We start from the raw sequence: 5246 nt of genomic DNA on the forward strand, positions 1-5246 counted from the left end.
ATTAATAATAATAATAATAATAATAATAATAATAATAATAATAATAATAATAATAATAATAATAATAATAATGCAGGTGCATGGATTGCATTTACAGATAATACGTCGTATTTTCGATGTTAAGACTTAGACTAAAAAAAATAAAAAAAAAGATGAGAAAACGACTTATACAGCAGCAGCGGCGCAATCCACAGAAAGCACAAATAAGGCTAAAGATGCTCTGTCTCCTTCCTTGTCGCCTTCTTCCCCACCCCTTTTCACACCCCAGGTCACCCCGCCCCCTTTTCCCGCTACTTAAGTGTCTTGACGACACCCCCCCCCCCCCCCTCATTGCAAGCATATAATCAATATATTTACGCAAATAACAATGCAACAATTCCCATGAACGAAATTTTTATTTCACACGGTGCAGATTGATAAAGTTCAGTATCCGCTGGTTCTACGAGTGCAGGAAAACTTTAACGGCTTTTCTCTCCTCACCACTACGTTGCATATTTGGAGTCTCTCTCTCTCTCTCTCTCTCTCTCTCTCTCTCTCTCTCTCCCCAGTCATTTTCAGATCGGTTAAATTATGATTATTATATTAGTATTGTTACTACCATATTAATTACAGTTACCATCATATAAAATGGATTTAATGAGGATATTTCTCAGCACTGCAGATACGAATGACATCAGCATCAGTATTAACATTCTTACGGTCATTACCATCCTCGTGAGTAACGATAACTTCCCAGCGTTTATTTATCGACTCGATTATTTGTTCATTCATTCACTGGCCATAAAAGAACCTGCTAGAATCATTTCAGTCGTGTTTATTCCGCAACAGTCAACGGAAACTAAACACTGAATAAATTCAGCTATAGAAAACATATCGTGCTCTCACCTAGTCTCCAATCTGTCGGACCACGGAGTCAGTTGCGAGCATAATTTTCGACCCTTCACAACAATGTTGTTTTTCCTACTCTCAATTTTTCGTTGTTTTCCTCCGTGTGTCCGTAAGAAAACAGAATTAGGTATTGTACGTAATGTAAAGTTTAACAGAAGTTTCCATTGATACAAATCTTTTAATAGTTCGGTAGGGAGTGCCGTGGTGTTTAAGATTAATTTTTACTGTCAGATCATACTGAGAGACAGAGAAATAAATACTTCTATTATTATTGCTTACTGTCTACTTAACGATAGAGTAAAGCGATAACAAGTATTTTAGATTTTACATTAAGAACCTATTAAATGAACAGCGGATTTATCTAAACTTCGTCGTTCTGTGCTTTGTCGTTCGTCTGTAACCAACGCTTTCTACGTCCACCTACTATCTAGGTCAGTCACGTCGTCGTCGCTTCTCTCTCTCTCTCTCTCTCTCTCTCTCTCTCTCTCTCTTCTTCTCTCCTCCTCATCCTCTCTCTCTCTCTCTCTCTCTCTCTCTCTCGGGTTTCATGGCGGGGACTCTGCTCATCCAGTTTAAACTGAAAGCAAGGAGAGAAAGAAAATGTTTGCGCTGATCGAGAAAATTGTGCGTTGGACTTTCAAGAACTGTCTTCAGGTCTAATTGTGAGATTGTCTCCAGACATCCACGGTTTCTCGGGTTAAGATTCTGGCGCAAATGACGTATTGTAATAGCCTGTCATTGACGAATTTTTTTAACAGCGAAAACAAACAGATGTTTGCTATTTTCAGCAACTATTTTTATTTATTTATTTTTATTTTGCTTGGTCAGTGTTTACAAGCAGTAGGAACAAAAGATGTAGAATTTTATTGTTGTGTACAGTACTTAATACGTACATAGTTGAAACGTTGAGGCAAATGGATAAAATGACTATTTTCGTTTTAATCAAGAGGCCAGTGAAAATATTGCATTTATTACCAAGCACTAAAAGAAAAAAAAAAAGACTCGTTTTCAGAGGTTATCTTTTGCAGTTTTTATGTATATTTTCTATCTATACGTAAATATGAATAAACGCCGTTGAATAAATGTGCGCTAGCATTTTCTCTAGCGAACGAACAGTGATGAAACCAAATGCACAAAATCGTTCTGGAAGAAGCGACGGAGAGGAAACGTTAATTTCAGAACAGTAAATAACGAGACTCAAGAATGTGGTAAATCAGTTTAACATTGCGATTGCATCAATAATGAAATAAGCAGACGACTTCATAAAGACAACCGGCCTTGGTATCAGGTACAGGAAGTATGGCTGACTGTAGGAGTAGGACATATGCATATACGAGAGAGAGAGAGAGAGAGAGAGAGAGTCAGGAGAGAGACGAGGAGACAGGGAGGAGATTGAAATAGAGGAGAAGATAGAGAGAGAGAGAGAGAGAGAGAGAGAGAGAGAGAGAGAGCAACTGACCACACAATACCGCATGAGATTGTAAAATGACTGGTAACCTTACCATACCTGACATCATCGTACATTCTCGGGTTTACACGCAACAAAAAATGAATAAATAAATTAATTGAATAAAATAAAAACGGGCCCATTTTGAGTAATCAATTTATGTCTATAAGTCTACCATCTGACTAAGGTTGCAGCATAAAAAATATAAGCTGTTATGGAGAATATTTTTCTGAACTAAGAAATATCTACCTCATCAGTATAGCATCCCACAATTAATGAGAGAGAGAGAGAGAGAGAGAGAGAGGAAGAGAGAGAGAGAGAGAGAGAGAGAGAGAGAGAGAGATTCATAGGAAAAAGATGAGAGCGGAGACTGCAAGAACTACATGACCAACCTTTGGCTGAGAACCAGGTGTAGGTGTGAAGAATGGCGTTGATGAGGAAGGTGTGAGTGATGGGAGAAGGGACCCGTACATTAACGGGGAAAGTAGGTGGGGAAATGTTTGTGATTTGTTTCGATGAGAAAATTGGAGGAAATGTCTGCACATTGTGTGTGTTTGGCTTGGGAAGACATGAGGAGAGAAAGGCCAATCTGTGTCGTGAATTGCCTGCTTTCCTACGTAGGGCCAAGTCTTTACTGCAGAAGAGAATGTCAAGTATATGTAACCAACAGGGGTGGCGGAGATGTAAAGATGGATCGCAGTAACACGCTATGAATCACTAACAGGAGTTAGTGAATAAAATTACAGGGTTTGTTTGAATTTTGGAAATGATTCTTAACAGCTGAAAAATTCATCGATAGATGTTACCAAATTGTATGTTATGAAACAAACATGAGGACACTCAAAAAGAAGAAAGTGGTACGAGAGATAGGCGAAGAACTCATTCAAAATAACAGTGGCGAACGCCCTTGGAGCAGCGGAAATTACAAAATCAATTTTTTAAAAATTATTCATCTAACAACTACAACAGCGTCAAAAATCATCGGTAGTAAAAATGAATATCAGTTAAAGGCAGATCTACATTCTTATGTATTCAAATGCCAAAGAACAAGAAGTTGACTTTTAAGCTCTAATAAAAAATATGGACAAACTTTTGAAAAGCTAGACCATATTTGACATCTTGTTTGTTATAGTCCATCAGTACCTATTCTTTTAATAATGTATTCGTTACGTATTCATTTATTATAGCATTTACTCATGCAATGTATTTATCACCTATCCATTATTAATGGAGATGTGCTACCACTAGCACTATATATAGTACCATTATCTAGTTTGGGTGCGGCCGTGCGGGAAACATTACGAGATTATTTCCAAGATCTTATGGTTAGTTTTTAAGATATGGCGTCCCACTTTATTTCGGGGAAACTTCCGTACTCGGTTACAGCTCGGGAATATGCAACCCGGTTGTACTAAACACGCCGCAAACAAGCTCTTTGAGGATGACCGTAAAAACATAAACAAAATCCAACAAATCTTCGGCCTAAAAACCTTTGGGGGTCACTATTTAGGAAAGATCCCTTTTTTCTATAATAGACCAGATTAAAGATGATTAGACAGATCATGAATTCGCTACTAGTCAGTTAAAGCTGTGCATAAGATATCTACTATGAAATTGACGTATACTTAGGGAAGAGGTGGGTCGGTATTAATCTACGGTAAAAACCCATATGTTTTAACTACTGTTGACTGGTGTTCATATTTTCGTGTTCCCCTCGCATGTAAGAAATAGAGACTTTTTTTTCTTTTTATAAAAGTTTCTTAAACTTTACATTAACTACACTGGCCCAGAAATCATAATGATGAAATATACTCCGTTCGTTGTTGGATTATACAGTTGCTCTCTCTCTCTCTCTCTCTCTCTCTCTCTCTCTCTTCAAGTTGAAAATAAATCTTCGAAATTTTATGTTAAAGCGATATAAAGGTTTCAAACAATATAAATCAATATTTCCTTTCCCTTTGGAGTAACCTGGTTTTAATATACTCATCACGTTCCATATCAATGTGATAATTTGATTTTATGAACTGAAGGGTGTCAAGCCAAGCATTGGGCACTTTCAGCTCTTCAGAAGAGGGAATTGGAAAAGTTGAAAGGCAAAGAAAAAGAGGTCCAGAAGCTAAGAGAGCAGAAGCACAAGGATCAGAAGGTGGAAGGGAAGAAAATGCTTACAGTGGCCCTGACAAGTAAGATTAAAGAATGGGAGTAGGAACGGAGGTAAAGTAAAAGACTAAAAACTGGGACTAGCTAAGAACACATGGGACACTGCAAACACGCCATTAGTAATGCCTACAGTGTACCACGTGAGGTGCACTGATGGCGCTCACACCCGAGGATATTGTACGGAATATCGATGTCCACCTATTTAGCGTAGGATAAAGACAGACCGAACCTGAAACTTCTGTGTGACGTCTTTCCAAATAAATTACTCATGGCGATAGTTCCTCGATTTCTAGTAATTATATTTCTCCAGATAAAAAACTTTACATACATATTACATTAAGAAGTAGGATGGATGAATGAATGAAGGATGTCTAATATTTTCTTAGGAAATATTGGAAGGTGAGTTTAGAGAATACTACAAATCATGGCATCAAAACTGAGGCTAAAATTGCCTAAAATCCAGTTTGTTTGCATTAGAGCATTTTAGAATTTAGCTTGGAGGAAGTCTAAGAGGTATGAAAATTGTTAGTTTGAAATAATTGAAACGTATTCAAGTAAGAAATTAATCGGTACCACAACAGTAAACAAAGTTTGTAGATTAAGCACAGTTTTATTGGTGGCTGTGAAAGTTTCGGGGATTAGCGGAAAAGCCTTACAGTGTTTGCAAGAGAATTTCCTCAGTGGATATCAGTGGAAGAAGGTATATGAAGGATGCTATAGTGACAAATTTTAGTGGTATAAAAAAATGAGG

The sequence above is a fragment of the Macrobrachium nipponense genome, chromosome 11 (genome assembly GCF_015104395.2).
Source record: "Macrobrachium nipponense isolate FS-2020 chromosome 11, ASM1510439v2, whole genome shotgun sequence".
NCBI classification, from domain to species: domain Eukaryota; kingdom Metazoa; phylum Arthropoda; class Malacostraca; order Decapoda; family Palaemonidae; genus Macrobrachium; species Macrobrachium nipponense.